General features: G+C 46.3%; 1 protein-coding gene across 1 annotated transcript in view; it reads right to left on the minus strand.

Annotated features, from left to right (window-relative positions):
• ano3 (anoctamin 3) overlaps positions 1–19203 on the minus strand; it is a 334095-nt gene that overhangs the window by 793 nt on the left and 314099 nt on the right. The window lies entirely within an intron of this gene.

The raw sequence follows: 19203 nt of genomic DNA on the forward strand, positions 1-19203 counted from the left end.
CCCCTTCTAACTCTGAATTAAGGGCTTGATTTGAATGTAGAACACAGCGGTGTGACCCCGCTTTCAGAGACCACGGGTCCAATGACCCACTGGGAAATTTATAAACTTAAGTAGAGGTGCAACGAGACCTGGGTGTCATGGTACATCAGTCATTGAAGGTTGGCATGCAGGTACAGCAGGTGGTTAAGAAAGCAAATGGCATATTGGCTTTCATAGCGAGGGGATTTGAGTACAGGGGCAGGGCGGTGTTGCTACAGTTGTACAGGGCCTTGGTGAGGCCACACCTGGAGTATTGTGTACAGTTTTGGCCTCCTAACTTGAGGAAGGACATTCTTGCTATTGAGGGAGTGCAGCGAAGGTTCACCAGACTGATTCCTGGGATGGCGGGACTGATCTATCAAGAAAGACTGGATCAACTGGACTTGTATTCACTGGAGTTCAGAAGAATGAAAGGGGACCTCATAGAAATGTTTAAAATTCTGACGGGTTTAGACAGGTTAGATGCAGGAAGAATGTTCCCAATGTTGGGGAAGTCCAGAACCAGGGGTCACAGTCTAAGGATAAGAGGTAAGCCATTTAGGACCGAGATGAGGAGAAACTTCTTCACCCAGAGAGTGGTGAACCTGTGGAATTTTCTGCCACAGAAAGTTGTTGAGGCCAATTCACTAAATATATTCAAAAAGGAGTTAGATGAAGTCCTTACTACTAGGAGGAATCAAGGGGTATGGCGAGAAAGCAGGAATGGGGTACTGAAGTTGCATGTTCAGCCATGAACTCATTGAATGGCGGTGCAGGCTAGAAGGGTCGAATGGCCGACTCCTGCACCTATTTTCTATGTTTCTATGTTAAGCTCCTCTGCACTCCTCATTGATCCAGGGTAGGTCCCCTGGCTTGATGGTAATAGTAGAGTGAGGGATATGTGGGGCCGTGAGGTTACTGATTGTGTTGGACTTCAATTCTGCTGCAGCCCCACAGCACCTCATGGATGCCCAGTTTTAAGCTGCTAGATCTGTTCTGACTCTATCCCGTTCAGCACGGTGGTAGTACCACACAACACGATGGAGGGTGTCCTTAGTGTAAAAACAGCACTTCATCTCCCCAAGAACTGTGTGGTGATCACTGCTACCAATGCTGTCATGGACAGATGCTTCTGCGACAGGTAGATTGATGAGTACGATGTTAATTAGATTTTTCCCTCATGTTGGTTCTCTCACCACCTGCTTCAGGCCCAGTCTGGCAGCTATGTCTTTCAGGACTTATCCAGCTCAGTCAGTATGATGCTACCAAGCCACTCTTGGTGATGGACATTGAAATCACTCACCCAGAATACATTTTGTGCCCTCAGTGTTGCTTCCAAGTGGTGCTCAACATGAAGGAGCACTGATTCATCAGCTGATGGAGGGCAGTAGGTGGTAATCAGCAGGAAGTATCCTTGCCCATGCGAGACTTGAAGCCACGAGAGTTCATGGGATCCGGAGTCAATGTTAAGGACTTCAAGGTCCACTCCCCCCCATATACAGGTGCAACGTCCCCAATCCGAAACCCTCGGGACCGAGGCTGTTCCGCATTTTGCGCTTTGCCGGATTTTGGAACGTCTTTCTGACGTCACGAATCCGGAAACACCTGAGCCCAGGTTCAGGTATCTTCGGATTTTGGAACGCCAGAAAAGGGGGGCGGGGCGTGTGCTAGCCAAAGAACTGTTCGGGATGCCGGGTGGGGCCCTGCCGCTGCTGAAGTGTTCGGGTGGGGTCCTGCTGCCGAAGAGGAGCTGGTTGGGTGGGGCCCCGCCAAAGAGGAAGTGTTCGGGCGGCCCTGTCGCGGAGAAGGCGTTCAGGCAGGCTGGCCCCGTGGTCAGGCAGCGGCGGCACCTCGAGATCGGCAGGGTCTGGATTCCGGAACATTTTATGGATTCTGGACGACCCTGCCACCAATCGGTCCGGAGTCCTGATTCCGGAACATTCCGGATGCTGCACCTGTACGACTGTACTGCAGGTAGGACAGGACCTGCGCAGGGATGGTGATGGAGGAGTCTGCGACATTGGCTGAAAGGTATGATTCTGTCAGGTTATTGCTTGACTAATCTGTATGATGCTTCCCAATTTTGACACAATTCCCCAGATGTTAGTGAGAAGGACTTTGCAGGATCAACTGGGCTGGGTGTGCTGTTGTTGTGTCTGAAATTGATGCCAAGGTCGATCATCCTGTTTTAATCTTCTTTTTTGTAGCAGTTTGTTGCAATTGAGTGGCAACTCAGCCATTTAAGAGTCAACCACATTGCTGTGGGTCTGGTGTCACATATAGACTAGACTAGATCAATGAATCAGATGAGTTTTTAACCACATTCCAATAGTATCATGGTCACCATTACTGACGCTAGCTTTTAATTCCAGATTTATTTAATTGAATTTAAATTCTCCTGCTGCCGTGGTGGGATTTGAACTCATGTCTCTGAATCATTAGTCTAAGCCTTTGGGTTACTAGTCCAGTAAAATAACCACTCTGCTATAATTCCCTATGTTAATATATTTCAAAAAGAGCAGTGATCCTAATGCCAACCCCAAGAAAAGACTCTCTCTGTTACTTCATGAAAGAACTCAATCAAGTTAGTCAAGCACAATTTGCTTATAATAAATCCATGCTGACTTTCATTTATTAGCCCGTACTTTTCCAAATGCCAATTAATTTTGTCCCAGATTATTTCCTCTAAAAGTTTCCCCACCACCAAGCCTGCAATTGCCGGACTTATCCCTCTCCCCTTTTTTGAACAGGCGTGCAACATTTGCAATTCTCCAGTTCTGTGTTAACACCCCCATATCTAAGGAGAATTGGAAAATTGTTGCCAGAGCCTCTGCAATTTCTATCCTCAGATGCATCCCATCCACACCGTGTGACTTTTCTACTTTGAATACTGCCAACCTTTTAAGTACCTCCTCTTTATCTGTTTTTATCCGATCCAATATCGCTACTATCTCAACCGTGGCTAACAAGGGAAATTAAGGATAGTGTTAAATCCAAGGAAGAGGCATATAAATTGGCCAGAAAAAGCAGCAAACGTGAGGACTGGGAGAATTTTGTAATACAGCAGAGGAGGACAAAGGGTTTAATTAGGAGGGGGAAAATAGAGTATGGGAGGAAGCTTGCTGGGAACATAAAAACTGACTGCAAAAGCTTCTATAGATATGTGAAGAGAAATAGATTAGTGAAAACAAACGTAGGTCCCTTGCAGTCAGATTCAGGTGAATTTATAATGGGGAACAAAGAAATGGCAGACCAGTTCAACAAATACTTTGGTTCTGTCTTCACGAAGGAAGACACAAATAAACTTCCGGAAATACTAGGGGACCGAGCGTCGAGTGAGAAGGAGGAACTGAAGGAAATCCTTATTAAGCGAGAAATTGCGTTAGGGAAATTGATGGGATTGAAGGCCGATAAATCCTCAGGGCCTGATAGTCTGCATCCCACAGTACTTAAGGAAGTAGTCCTAGAAATAGTGGATGCATTGGTGATCATTTTCCAACAGTCTATCGACTCTGGATCGGTTCCTATGGAGGGTAGCTAATGTAACTCCACTTTTTAAGAAAAGAGGGAGAGATAAAACGGGTAATTATAGACCAGTTAGTCTGACATCAGTAGTGGGGAAAATGTTGGAATCAATTATTAAAGATGAAATAGCAGCACATTTGGAAAGCAGTGACGGGATCGGTCCAAGTCAGCATGGATTTATGAAAGAGAAATCCTGCTTGACAAATCTTCTAGAATTTTTTGAGGATGTAACTGGTAGAGTGGACAAGGGAGAACCAGTGGATGTGGTGTATTTGGACTTTCAAAAGGCTTTTGACAAGGTCCCACACACGAGATTGGTGTGCAAAATTAAAGCATATGGTATTGGGGGTAATGTACTGACGTGGATAGAGAATTGGTTGGCAGACAGGAAGCAGAGACTTAGGATAAACGGGTCCTTTTCAGAATGACAGGCAGTGACTAGTGGGGTGCCGCAGGGCTCAGTGCTGGGACCCCAGCTATTTAAAATATACATTAATGATTTGGATGAGGAAATTGAGTATAATATCTCCAAGCTTGCAGATGACTCAAAGTGTGAGCTGTGAGGAGGACGCTAAAAGGCTGCAGGGTGACTTGGACAGGTTAGGTGAGTGGGAAAATGCGTGGCAGATGCAGTAAAATGTGGATAAATGTGAGGTTATCCACTTTGGTGGCAAAAATACGAAGGCAGAATATTATCTGAATGGCGGCAGATTAGGAAAAGGGGAGGTGCAACGAGAACTGGGTGTCATGGTACATCAGTCATTGAAAGTTGGCATGCAGATACAGCAGGCGGTGAAGAAGGCAAATGCTATGTTGGCCTTCATAGCTAGGGGATTTGAGTATCGGAACAGGGAGGTCTTACTGCAGTTGTACTGGGCCTTAGTGAGGCCTCACCTGGAATATTGTGTTCAGTTTTGGTCTCCTATTCTGATGAAGGATGTTCTTGCTATTGAGGGAGTGCAGCGAAGGTTCACCAGACTGATTCCCGGGATGGCAGGACCGACATATGAGGAGAGACTGGATCGACTGGATCTGTATTCACTGGAGTTTAGAAGAATGAGAGGGGATCGAGAAAGCAGGAAGGGGGTACTGAAGTTTCATGTTCAGCCATGAACTCATTGAATGGCGGTGCAGGCTAGAAGGGCTGAATAGCCTGCTCCTGCACCTATTTTCTATGTTTCTATGTTTCTATGTTTCTATCTCATAGAAACATATAAAATTCTGACGGGACTGGACAGGTTAGATGCAGGAAGAATGTTCCCGATGTTGGGGAAGTCCAGAACCTGGGGACACAGTCTAAGGATAAGGGGTAAGCCATTTAGGACTGAGATGAGGAGAAACTTCTTCACTCAGAGAGTTGTTAACCTGTAGAATTCCCTACCGCAGAGAGTTGTTGATGCCAGTTCATTGGATATATTGAAGAGGGAGTTAGATATGGCCCTTACAGCTAAAGGGATCAAGGGTATGGAGAGAAAGCATAAAAGGGGTACTGAGATGAATGATCAGCCATGATCTTATTGAATGGTGGTGCAGGCTCGAAGGGCCGAATGGCCTACTCCTGCACCTATTTTCTATGTTTCTATGTTTCTATCTCCTGCTTTACTGTTACATTGGCAGCATCCTCTTTAGTTAAGGAAGATTCTTCACATGCCAATTGAGCATGCAGCTAATTCAATATTTATTTAGGAACGTGGAGCAGTCAGTGGAAAAATGTAAATAATCATGGTGCCCAGTTGTTGATAATAGTGCCAGGGCTCAAAGGATTGAATGGCCTACTCATGCTGCTATTTCTTATGTTTTATGTTCTTACGACTGAGACCTAATGGACCTAACAGAGAGCTGTGGAAGCTGGGACATTGAATAAATTTAAGCCAGAAATTGACAGTTTCTTAAACGATAAGGGGCTAAGGGGTTATGGGGAGCGGGCAGCGAAGTGGACCCGAGTCCATGATCGGATCAACCATGATTGTATTGAATGGAGGAGCAGGCTCGAGGGGCCGTATGGCCTACTCCTGCTCCTATTTCTTATGTTCTTATTAATGGGAGCGCCCCATGAAAAACTGAAGTATGGAATTTATTCGGAATAATTACAGTAAGATTTATAAAAAAATAATAAATAAGTATTGGACAGGTACTTCCACCAGTGCCAGGAAAAATCAAAACAAATCCTCACACTCTGGAAGCTGATGGGTAAGGTCAGGCTGTTTTATCTTCAAAATACTTCACATCTGTGGTAGCAGTCAAGGCTCCCAGTCACTCATTTGTCACATACTTTCATGATGAGATTAGAGATAGAAAAAGGCATTAGACATTTGTGCGCATTTTTTAATTCGCCTTTTTTTAGATAACAGTATTAGGATACATCCAAAAACCAGGTGTCTGACTGGGGCAAAATGGGACGTGTTTGGGTTTTGATTTAAGTTGACATTCACCTAAGTAGTGGCAGCTTGTAATGAATGGTTAACAAACTGGAGAATGTGGAAAAAAGGTGCTGTGTTAATGCTTCCAAATAGCTATCAGAAGTAGAACACAGGATTTCACAGTGCGTGTATTTACGTTAAGAATGATTACACAGAGAAAATAATACTGAACCAAAATTAAATTGTTGACAAAGGAAGTAAAATCTGCATTTTGCTCACTCTATATATTTCTTTCATCTCAGTACCCTACTGGATCATAACCCAGTTGTTTATAACATACAAGAAATCTTCAGTGGGTAGCACACTGGCCTCTGAGTCAGAAGGTTATGGGTTCAAGTCCCGCTCCAGAGACCTGGGCACATAAATCTAGGCTGAAACTCCTCATCATCATCATAGGCATTCCCTCGGAATCGAGGAAGACTTGCTTCCACTCTTAAAATGAGTCCTTAGGTGGCTGAACAGTCCAACACGAGAGCCACAGTCCCTGTCACAGGTGGGACAGAAAGTCGTTGAGGGAAGGGGTGGGTGGGACAGGTTTGCCACACGCTCTTTCTGCTGCCTGCGCTTGATTTCTGCATGCTCTCGGCGATGAGACTCGAGGTGCTCAGTGCCCTCCCGGATGCACTTACTCCACTTAGGGCAGTCTTTGGCCAGGGACTCCCAGGTGTCAGTGAGGATGTTGCACTTTTTCAGGGAGGCTTTGAGGGTGTCCCTGTAACGTTTCCTCTGCCCACCTTTAGTTCGTTTGCCGTGAAGGGGTTCCGAGTAGAGCGCTTGCTTTGGGAGTCTCGTATCTGGCATGCGAACGATGTGGCCTGCCCAGCGGAGCTGATCAAGTGTGATCAGTGCTTCAATGTTGGGGATGTTGGCCTGGTCGAGGATGCTAATGTTGGTGCGTCTGTCCTCCCAGGGATTTGTAGGATCTTGCGGAGGCACCATTGGTGGTATTTCTCCAGCGACTTGAGGTGTCTACTGTACATGGTCCGTGTCTCTGAGCCATACAGGAGGGCGGGTATTACTACAGCCCTGTAGACCATGAGCTTGGTGGCAGTTTTGTGGGCATGATCTTCAAACATTTTTTTTTTCCTCAGGTGGCCGAAGGCTGCACTGGCACACTGGAGGCGGTGTTGTATCTCGTCGTCAATGCCTGCTCTTGTTGATAAGAGGCTCCCGCCTTATGGGAAATGGTCCATGTTGTCCAGGCCATGTTGTGGATCTTGATGACTGGGGGCAGTACTGTGCGGCGAGGACAGGCTGGTGGAGGACCTTTGTCTTGCGGATATTTAGCGTAAGGCCCATGCATTCATATGCCTCAGTAAATACGTCGACTATGTCCTGGAGTTCAGCCTCTGTATGTGCGCAGACGCAGGCGTCATCCGCGTCCTGTAGCTCGACGACAGAGGTTGGGGTGGTCTTGGACCTGGCCTGGAGACGGCGAAGATTGAACAGGTTCCCATTGGTTCTGTACTTCCACTCCAGTGGGGAGCTTGTTGACTGTGATTTGGAACATAGCAGCGAGGAAGATTGAGAAGAAGGTTGGGGCGATGACACAGCCCTGTTTGACCCCGGTCCAGACATGGATTGGGTCTGTTATGGATCTGTTGATAAGAATCACGGCCTGCATGTCGTTGTGGAGCAGGCGGAGGATGGTGATGAACTTTTGGGGGCATCCAAAACAGAGGAGGACACTCCATTAGCCCTTGCAGTTGACAGTGTCAAAGGCCTTTGTAAGGTCAAAGAAGGCCATCTATAAGGGCTGGAGTTGTTCCCTGCATTTTTCCTGCAGCTGTAGCGCTGCAAAAATCATGTCCATTGTTCGCTGTAGGGGACAAAACCCGCACTGTGACTCTGGGAGGAGCTCCTCAGCCACAGGGAGAAGACGGTAGAGGAGGACTCTAGCAACGACTTTCCCAGTGGCTGATAACAGGTAGATTCCTCTGTAGTTGCCGCAGTCGGACTTGTCCCCTTTTTTAAAGATGGTCACGATCACTGCATCTCTGAGATTTCTCAGCATGCTCTCCTCCCTCCAGATAATTGAGATGAGGTCATGTATTCGCGCCAGCAGTGCCTCTCCACCATACTTCAGTGCCTCAGCGGGGATTCTATCTGCTCCCGTAGCCTTGTTGTTCTTAAGCTGTCTTATGGCTTTTCTACCTCGTGCAGTGCTGGGGTTTTACTGAGATGGTGACAGGTAGCAAATTGCGGCTTGGAATCGAGAACACTTGAGTCAAAGGCAGAGTCTCGATTGAGGAGATCTTCGAAGTGCTCCTTCCAGCGGGCCCTGACTGCCTCGGTGTCCTTGATGAGTGTTTCCCCATTCTTGGCCAGCAGTTGGGTGGGGCCTTGGGCGTTTGGCCCGTATTGGCCTTGACTGCGATGAAGAATCCTCACACATCATGGCTGTCGGCCAGCTGCTGTATCTCCTGTGCTTTCTCCATCCACCACCTGTTCTTGGACCTCAGCCTTGAGCCATCTATAATGCTGCTTTGCTGCTCCTGAGTTGAGTTGTTGTTTAAGGTTCAGAAATGCCCTGCGCTTGCGATCCATCAGCTCTTGGATCTCCTGATCATTCTCCTCAAACCAGTCCTGGTGTTTCCTGGTTGAGTGACCGAGCGTCTCTTTGCAGGTACTGGTTATGGAGGCCTGCAGGGCAGACCAAGCGCTGTGGGCATTCTGCGTCTCGGGGTCATCAAGGCATGCCAGCTTGTCTGTGAGGTGCTGACTGTATCGGGCTCTCTTAGCTGGGTCTTTAAGTGCCCCGGCATTTACTTTTTTGTGGCACTGCTTCTGCTGTCCCTTCTGCTTTGGGGCTATATTGGTGTCAATGATGCATTGGATTAGGCGGTGGTCCGTCCAGCAGTTGTCAGCTTCTGTCATGGCGTGGGTGATGCGCACATCCTTGTGATCCTGGCTCGGCTCAGACGATGATATAGTCGAGCAGGTACCAGTGTTTGGAGCGAGGGTGTTACCACAATGCCTTGTATGTGTCCCGCTGGCGGAACAAGGTGTTGGTGATACTCCAGTGCAGTGCTGAGGGAGTGCTGCACTGCCGGAGGTGCCATCTTTCAGATGAGACATTAAACCAAGGTCCTGTCTGCTCTCTAAGGTGCATGAAAAAGATCCCACAACACTATTTCGAAGAAGAGCAGGGGAGTTAAACCCGGTGCAAATTTTTATCCCTTAACCAACATCACAAAAAAAAAAGGTTTTCTGGTCATTATCACATTGATGTTTGTGGGAGTTTGCTGTGCGCAAATTGGTTGCCGTGTTTCCCACATTACAACAGTGACTACACTTCAAAAGTACTTCATTTGCTGTAAAGCGCTTTGAGACATCCGCTGGTCGTGAAAGGCGCTCTATAAATCCAAGTCTTTCTTTTTAACACAGTCTCTTTCACTGTTCTAACATTGCATACCACGCGTTATGAAGTCTTTCTTCCTGATTTGATGTTACAAAGTTAATGTAACCTATTTTATTCATTAAATGTATTTTAATTAATGCTTTAGTAATGAATAATGATGTTAACTTAGTGAATGGTACTTGTACCTGATAAATGGCTTCTGTTCCTGGTTGTTCACCAGCTACACAGGCTTTTTTGCTTAATATTTATCTTGGCTGATTGTCTAAATGTACGGAACCTTTGTGCCGATGATTCCAGGAATATGTTCCTCGTTTTTTTAAAACATTGTGATTGCACTCTGATATTCCAGCCCTAACCTTCTCCAATGGCAGTCACTCAAGAATTGATGCAGCTACTATAGTGTGAATTTAACAGTTTCCTGCTCTGAGGAGAGCTGAGACTTTTAAATAAAATGTATTTTCACCCCAGATGTAAAATCATTAAAATATTAGTGAATCTTTTGGTGGGGAGGGGGGAAAGAGAAATTCCACAGACTTGCCACTGATATCAAAAAGTTATGGCCTCTGCTACTGCTATATTTCAGTGAGTGAAATGGTTTAGTTTGGAAGCAGCGTTATTCAGGTATCTTTACATGCAATGGAAAGGGGAGGAAGCCGTATTTTTTGTGAGGTAAGTGTTATGTATGCAGACTATAGATATGCTTCTGTGTAGTCACTGTATAGTTGCATAAGATGGAGACTTGTTACCTGATGTACGATCAATAAGGTTTATACTGTGTATATACTATGCTGGCACCACTAGAGGGTGCAACCGGTGGAGAGCAGGGTTTCCTGCCCCCGTGGCAGAGGCTGTCCACCAGAGGGCACTGCAGTGGGAGACCTGAGGGTCACCTGCATAATTTGCAGGGCCCAGTATAAAAGGCTGCTCACCATGCTTGTGCCTCACTCTGGCGTTACAAATAAATGACCAAGGTCACTACAGTTTGAGTGCAACACATTGCCTCGTGGAGTCATAGAAACATAGAAACATAGAAAATAGGTGCAGGAGTAGGCCATTCGGCCCTTCTAGCCACTACTGAGGTCAGGCTGACCGGTCTATAATTCCCTGTTTTCTCTCTCCCTCCTTTTTTAAAAAGTGGGGTTACATTGGCTTGCCAAAAAGGAGAACCAGGTGACCTAAAAATGAGGTGCCAACCTGGGGAAGCTGCAACACGGGACTACATGCATGCTAAACAGTGGAAGCAGCATGCTATTGACCAGGCTAAGCAATCCCACAATCAACGGATCAGATCAAAGCTCTGCAGTCCTGCCACGTTCAGTCATGAATGGTGGTGGACAAATAAACAGCTAACGGGAGGAGGAGGCTCCATGAACATTTCCATCCTCAAGGATGACAGAGCTCAGCATGCAAATGAAAAGACAAGGCTGAAGCGTTTGTAACCATCTTCAGCCAGAAGTGCCAAGTGCATGATCCATACCAGCCTCCTCCTGAGATCCCCACCATCACAGAAGCCAGTCTTCAGCCAATTTGATTCACTCCATATGAAATCAAGAAATGGCTGAGTGCACTGGGTACCGCAAAGGCGATGGGCTGTAATGGGTGGTCCCGTGGGTCAGGTTCATCTCGGACCTACTTGAGCGGTTCGAATCGCTCCCACTCCCTTGGGTTCTAGACTTTGGATTTATTTGGGGGATGTGATAAAATGCAAGAGACAACTGGTTTGGTGCAAAAGGACTTTGATTTTATTAAAGATAAGAAAATACAAAATGTCACACTTATTATTACACTAATAAAGAACAGTACATCACACATTCAAAGGGATTGCAGTGAAAAGTACACCTCCCACCTCCCAAATACCTAATACTGGCTAGGTTAGACTACAGGGCAGGCAGGGACTATGTTTACCAATCCTTTCTGGTTAGTTAGCGGTAATTCGCGATTTTGGTGTTCATTGGATTCTGTAGGTTCTGTTTGCCGTACCCCGAACGTCAGAGAAGACGTCTTACTGTGCAATCTTCAGTTGGGTAGAGTCTGCTGATGCACTAGGGTGCGTTTTGGATTTGTGGGGTAAGTACCCGTTTTTTTTCGTTAGAAATAGGTTTCAGTCCTTTTCGGTAATGTTTTCACCTGTTGGTAGTCAGGCCTCGATTGTAGAGTGGAAACATGGCGTACCATTTTGCCATCCGGAGGAGGCGGGGGTCCCCGATGGAGTGCACTCTACGTGGGAGTCCTCCCACTATTTAGCGGGGACTTGGCCTAGAGGGTGGTGCACGGAGCAGTCCCGTGCAACAAATTTTAAGCCGGTTCACGGGCTCCCAGGCCGCCTGCAATTTCTGCGGTCTGGAAGAGTCCGTGTTCCACGTTTTTACTGAATGTGTGAGGTTGCAGCCCCTGTTCCACTATTTAAAGGGGCTGCTCCTGAAATTCTGGTTGCACTACAGTCCCACACTCCTGATCTTCGGGCACCCTGTGCGGAGGGGAGCGGGTAGGTCCAAGGGCCTCCTCGTAGGACTGCTCCTGGGCACGGCCAAGGGTGCCATCAGCCGGTCCAGGCAGCGGGCGGTCAAGGGGGTCGTTCAGCCTGACTGCCTGCCTCTCTTCCGCGCCTACATCTAGGCCAGGGTGTCCTTAGAGATTGAGCACGCTGTGTCTACCGGTACGCTCGCGGCCTTCTGCGAGAGGTGGGCGCCGGAGGGACTGGAGTGCATCATCACCCCCGGCAAACAAATTTTAATTTGATTTTATTTCTTTTAAAGTTTAATTTGTTTTAATTGCCGGCTTTTAGTGTCCCCCTCCCCTTTTATAGGGGGCACTTGTAAATTATATGATTTTAATGCCCAAAAAAAAAAATCACAAAAGGAAAAAAAACACAAAAAACACAAAAAAAACACAAAAAAAAAGAGGGCAGGTATAAGTGTCTGGAGTGTCCCCCAGATCGGGGGGCACTCGATCTAATGTTTATTTTATATTCCCTAAAAGAGTTGTAGAGTGGAAACTTCCGATTCTTCGATTTCTTCCTTGTGAAGTTTTGTTTCAAGGTTGGTCGATCGCAGTGGTTTTAGTTTTACCATGTTGGCTGTGGTCAGTTGCTGCCACGATAGTGATGTTCTTCCTTCCTTTTCGATTTCAGGAAGTCGAGGCTGGAGAATGTAGTTTACAACTCCCTTCTTGATGGCATAGGCGTAGTATGGCATACCCTTTGTTAAAACAGGGGCCAGTTATACTGTAGGAGCTGTCCTGATCTTCGTGCCAAATCAGACCAAAATTCTTTCTTCAATTTTGGCGGGCTCGACATTTCTTTGTAATATTTTGGCGGGCTTATTAATAGTTAATATGTCTCGGGTGGGTTGATCTATTAAATCTGTTTCTTGATGGCAATATTAGCTTGATAATCGCAATGCTCTTTGTGCTTGGTTTTGTTGTGTATCTGTAAAGCATGCACTCCCATGTTCCGCCACCAGGGAGCAAATCCCCTGAGTCCCAATGGATCCCAGCATCCCTTGGGAGCACTGTATATAAGCCGGCCCCTAAGGCCTGTTCCTCACTCTGGAGGGTCTTAGTAAAGACTGAGGTCACTGTTACTTTAATCTCCCTGTGTGCAGTCTCATCTGTGTTAGGAACACAACAACCGGTGACGAGTATACGAATCCAATGCAAAGATGTAGCAAACTGTGGGCATCCTGGAGAAGTTCTTGGAGGGTAAGGACTGGGAAGCCTATGTCGAACGGCTAGACCAGTACTTTGTAGCCAATGAGCTGGACGGAGAAGGAAGCGCTGCAAAAAGGAGAGCGGTCCTCCTCATGGTGTGCAGGGCATTGACCTACAGCCTCATGAAGAATCTTCTGGCTCTGAAGAAACCCACAGATAAGTCATATGAGGAGCTGTGTACACTGGTCCGGGAACATCTTAACCCAAGGGAGAGCGTGCTGATGGCAAGGTATCGGTTCTACATGTGCCAGTGATCTGGAGGTCAGGAAGCCGAGCTAAGGCGACTTGCAGACAATGTGAGTTTGATGGTTACCTGGAGCAAATGCTGAGAGATTTTTTGTACTGGGCATTGGCCAAGAGACCATCCTACGAAAACTTTTGACTGTAGAGACACCGACCCTCAGCAAGGCCATTGCGATAGCACAGGCGTTTATGTCCATCAGTGATAACACCAAACAAATCTCTCAGCACACAAGTGCTAGCAATGTTCATAAATTAACTGGAACTGTGTTTGCGAGCAGAAATATACAGGGCAGAAACCACGAGTCTGCAACTGCCAGCAGGCATCAGGTGACCCAGATGACTCAGAGTCCGTAACAAAGGATAATGTAAGGCAATTCACACCTTGTTGGCATTGTGGAGGCTTCCATTCAGCCTATTCATGCCGCTTCAAAGGGTATGTTTGCAAGAGCTGTGGAACAATGGGGCACCTCCAACGAGTTGCAAGCTCTGCAAAACCTGCTAACCACCATGTGGCAGAGGAAGATCGGTCCATGGTGGATCAAAGCAATTTCGAGCCTCAGAGAGGAGGCAGATGCTGAAGTACACGGGGTGCACACATTTTCAACAAAATGTCCACCTATAATGCTAAATGTAAAATTGAATGGCTTACCCATAGCCATGGAACTGGACACTGGCGCTAGTCAATCCATCATGAGTAAAAAGATGTTTGAGAGACTGTGGTGCAACAAGGCACTCAGACCAGCCCTGAGCCCCATCCACACGAAACTGAGAACGTACACCAAAGAGCTTATCACTGTCCTGGGCAGTGCCATGGTCAAGGTCACCTACGAGGGCATGGTGCACGAACTGCCACTCTGGATTGTCCTTGGCGATGGCCCCACACTGCTTAGAAGGAGCTGGCTAGGCAAAATCCGCTGGAACTGGGATGACATCCGAGCACTATCACATGTCGATGAGGCCTCATGTACCCAGGTTCTTAACAAATTTATTTCCCTTTTTGGGCCAGGCATGGAAACTTTTCCGGGGCGAAGGTGCGGATCCACTTGGTCCCAGAGGCACGACCCATTCACCACAAGACACGAGCGGTACCTCACATGATGAGGGAGAGAGTGCAAATTGAGCTGGACAGGCTGCAACGCGAGGGCATCATCTCCCCAGTGGAATTCAGCGAGAGGACCAGCCCGATTGTTCCAGTACTCAAAAGTGATGGCACGGTCAGGAATTGCGGCAATTATAAAGTAACTATTAATCGTTTCTCGCTACAGGACCAATACCCGTTACCTAAGGCAGATGACCTATTTGCGACGCTGGCAGGAGGCAAGACGTTCACCAAGCTCGATCTGACTTTGGCCTACATGACGCAGGAGCTGGAGGAGTCTTCGAAGGGCCTCACCTGCATCAACACGCACAAAGGACTGTTCATCTACAACAGATGCCTGTTTGGAATTCAGTCGGCTGCAGCAATCTTCCAGAGAAACATGGAGAGCCTACTCAAGTCGGTACCACGCACGGTGGTTTTTCAGGACGTCATATTGGTCATGGGTCGGGACACCGTCGAGCACCTACAAAACCTGGAGGAGGTCTTCCAGCGACTGGATCGCGTAGGGCTGCAGCTGAAGAGGTCGAAATGCGTCTTCCTGGCAACAGAAGTGGCGTTTTTGGGGAGAAAGATCACGGCGGAAGGCATTCGGCCCACAGACGCCAAGAAAGAGGCTATCAGGAATGCACCCAGTCCACAGAACGTCACGGAGTTGCGGTCGTTCCTGGGACTCAACTATTTTGGTAACTTCCTACCGGGGTTAAGCACCCTCTTAGAGCCCCTACATGTGTTATTGTGTAAAGGTGAGAACTGGGTATGGGTAAAGACCATGTAATTGCTTTTGAGAAAGCCAAAAACATTTTATGCTCCAACAAACTGCTTGTATTGTATAACCCGTGTAAAAGACTTGTGCTCGCATGTCATGTGTCGTCAGAACAACTACATCACTGCCATCTACCCAACAATGTGGAAAACTGCTCAGGTATGCCCTGTCTGCAAAAATCAGGACAAATCCAATCCGGCCAATTACCGCCCCATCAGTCTACTCTCAATTATCAGCTAAGTGCTGGAAGTTGTTGTTGACAGTGCTAACAAGTGGCATTTACTCACCAATAACCTGCTCATCGATGCTCAGTTTGGGTTCTGCCAGGACCACTCAGCTCCCGATCTCATTATATCATTGGTCCAAACATGGACAAAACAGCTGAATTCCAGAGGTGAGGTGAGACTGACTGCCATTGACATCAAAGCAGCATTTGATTAAGTGTGGCATCAAGGAGCCCTAGTAAAATTCAAGGGGAAAATGTTCCTCTGAGTCATACCTAGCACAAAAGAAGATGGTTGTGGTAGTTGGAAGTCAATCATCTCAGCCCCAGGACATCACTGCAGGAGCCCCTCAGGGCAGTGTCATAGGTGCAACCATCTTCAGCGGCTTCATCAATGCACTTCCCTACATCAAAAGGTCAGAAGTGGGGTTGTTCGCTGCACAGTGTTCTGTGCCAATTGCAATTTCCTAGATATTGAAGCAGTCCATTCCCACATGTAGCAAGACTTGGACAACATTCAGGCTCGGGCTGATAAGCGGCCAATAACATTTGTGCCACACAAGTGCCAGCAATGACTATCTCGAATAAGAGAGAGTCTAACCACTGCCTCTTGACATTCAGTGGCATTACCATCAATGAATCCCCCACCAGCAACATTCTGGGGGTCACCATTGACAAGAAACTTAACTGGACCAGCCACAGAAATACTGTGGCTACAAGAGTAGGTCAGAGGCAGGGTATTCTGCGGTGAGTGTCTCACCTCCTGACTCCCCAAAGCCTTTCCACCATCTACAAGGCACAAGTCAGTAGTGTGATGGAATACTCTCCACTTGCCTGATCAAGCAGCTCAACACCATCCAGGATAAAGCAGCCCGCTTGATCAGCACCCCATCCACGTAGCTGCAGTGTGTACCATCTATACAAGATGTACTGCAGCAACTCACCAAGACTTCCTCGACAGCAACTCCAAAACCCGCGACTTCTACCACTAGAAGGACAAGGGCAGCAGGCACATGGGAACTCTCCAAGTTACACATCATCCTGCCTTGGAAATATATCGCCATTCCTTTAATGTCGCTGGGTCAAAATCCTGGAACTCCATCCTTAACAGCACTGTGGGAGTACCTTCACCACACGGACTGCAGCGGTTCAAGAATGTGGCTCACAACCACCTTCTCGAGGGCAATTAGAGATGGGCAATAAATCCACTGCCAGTGATGCCCAAATCCCAGGAATGGATTTTGTAAAAACGACTTAGACTTAGGCATATAGGACATAATATCAAAGTTTGCAGATAACATAAAACTCGGAAATATATTAAAAAATGAGGAGGATAGTAAGAAACTTCAGAAGAACATAAACAGACTGGTAAAATGGGCAGACACGTGGTAAATGAAATTTAACAGAGAAGTGTGAAGTCGTATGTTTTGGTAGAAAGAATGAGGAGAGGCAATATAAACAAAATAGTACAATTCTAAAGGGCATTCAGGAACAGAGAGACTGGGAGGTATATGTACACAAATCTTTGAATTTGGCAGGACAAGTTGAAAAGACCGTTAACAAATCATATGGGATCCTTGGCTTTATTAATGGAGGCATGGTGTATAAAAAGCAAGGAAGTTATGCTAAACCTTAATAAAACACTGATTCGGCCTCAGCTAGAGTATTGTGTTCCATTCTGGGCACCACACTTTGAGAGGGTGCAGAAGAAATTTACTAGAATGGTACCGGGGATGAGGGACTTCTGTTATGTGCAGAGACTAGAGAAGCTGGGTTTGTTCTCCTTAGAGCGGTGAAGATTAAGAAGAGCTTTGATAGAGGTGTTCAAAATAATGAATGGTTTGATGGAGTAATAAAGTAATAAGGTAAATCCGTTTCCAGTGGCAATGGACACGGATTTAAGGTGATTGCAAAACAACCAGAGGCGACATGAAGAAAGAATTTTATTTTGCAGCGAGTTGTTGTGATCTAGAATGCACTATCTGAAAGAGTGGTGGATGCAGAACCAATAATAATTTTCAAGGGGGAATTGGATAGATACTTGATGGAAAATTGTTTATAGGGCTATGGGACTAATTGGATAGTTCTATCATTCTATGATTTTATAGTGCCAGTAGATAAACCAGTTTGAAGATGCAGATTTATTGTTAATCTGTTAATATCTTGACCACTGCATTTGGCATGAAGAAAGGATCTGTGCCACTAATATGCATTATACAACCAAGTCAGAAATTAGAACCAAAGGATTGCGGTGAGTTGGACCACGGAGGTAGATTTTCCAGTCAGTGAATGATTGCTGCTGAGTTTTTTGAAAAATTTGTTTATGGGAGGTGGGCGTCGCTGACAAGGCTGGCATTTATTGCCCATCCATAATCGCCCTTGAGAAGGTGGCGGTGAGCCGCCTTCTTGAACCACTGTAGTCCTGACTTTGTTGTAGCGGTTTAATACAACTGAGTGACTTGCTAGGCCATTTCAGAGGGCAGTTTGGAGTCAACCACATTGCTGTGGGTCTGGAGTCACATATTGGCCAGACCGGGTAAGGATGACAGATTTCTTTCTCTAAAGGACATTAGTGAACCAGATGTTTTTTCCAACAATCCGGTAGTTTCATGGTCACCATTACTGGTACTAGCTTTTTAATTCCAGATGTATCTAATTAGCTTGGAAGTTGGAGAATACAGATTCTCTATTATCTATCTCTGCTGTCTTCACGTTGCTTTTCCTCTTTCTCTGTGACTCCTGTCTTCTCTCCCTTTAGTTCCTCTTTTTGGTTCCCTCTCTTTATTTTTCATAGAATCATAGAATGTTTACAGCACAGAAGGAGGGCATATGGCCTATTGAGCCCATGCCGGCTCTCTGCATGAGCACCTTAGCTAGTCCCACACCCCCGTCCTTTCTCCATAGCCCTGCAAATTTCTTTCCTTCAAGTACTTATCCAATTCCCTTTTGAAAGTCACGATTGAATCTGCCTCCATCACCCTTTCAGGCAGTGCATTCCAGATCCTAACCACTCGCTGCATAAAAATGTTTTTCCTCATGTCGCCTTTGGTTCTTCTGCCAATCACCTTAAATCTGTGTGCACTGGTTCTTGACCCTTCTGCCAATGGGAACAGTTTCTCTACATCTACTCTGCCTAGAACCCTCAAGATTTTGAACACCTCTATCAAATCTCCTCTCAATGTTTTCTGTTCTAAGAAGAACCCCAGCTTCTCCAGTCTATCCATGTATCTGAAATCCCTCATCCCTGAAACCATTCTTGTAAATCTTTTCTGAAACATTTCTAAGGCCTTCCAAATTGGACACAATACTCAAGTTGAGGCCAAACCAGTGTTTTATAAACGTTCATCATAACTTCCTTGCTTTTGTACTCTGTGCCTCTATTTATGAAGCCCAGGATCCCGTATGTTTTTTTAACCACTTTCTCAACCTGCCCTGCCACCTTCAACGATTTGTGCACATATACTCCCAGGTCTCTCTGTTTGTGCACCCGCTTTAGAATTGTACACTTTAGTTTATATTTCCCCTCCTCGTTCTTCCTACCAAAATGTATCACTTCTGGGTTAAATTCTATCTGCCATGTGTCCACCTATTCCACCAATCTGTCTATGTCCTCTTGAAGTCTATCACTATCCTTCTCACTGATCACTATACTTCCAAGTTTTGTGTCATCTGCAAATTTTGAAATCGTGCCTTGTACACCCAAGTCCAAGTGATGAATATATATCAAGAAAAGCAGTGGTCCTAATATCGACCCCTGGGGAACACCACTGTGTACCATCCTCCAGTTAAATAACCAATTATTCACAACTACTCTCTGTTTCCTGTCACTTAGCCAATTTTGTA

This window comes from Pristiophorus japonicus, chromosome 14, assembly GCF_044704955.1.
Source record: "Pristiophorus japonicus isolate sPriJap1 chromosome 14, sPriJap1.hap1, whole genome shotgun sequence".
Classification (NCBI taxonomy): domain Eukaryota; kingdom Metazoa; phylum Chordata; class Chondrichthyes; family Pristiophoridae; genus Pristiophorus; species Pristiophorus japonicus.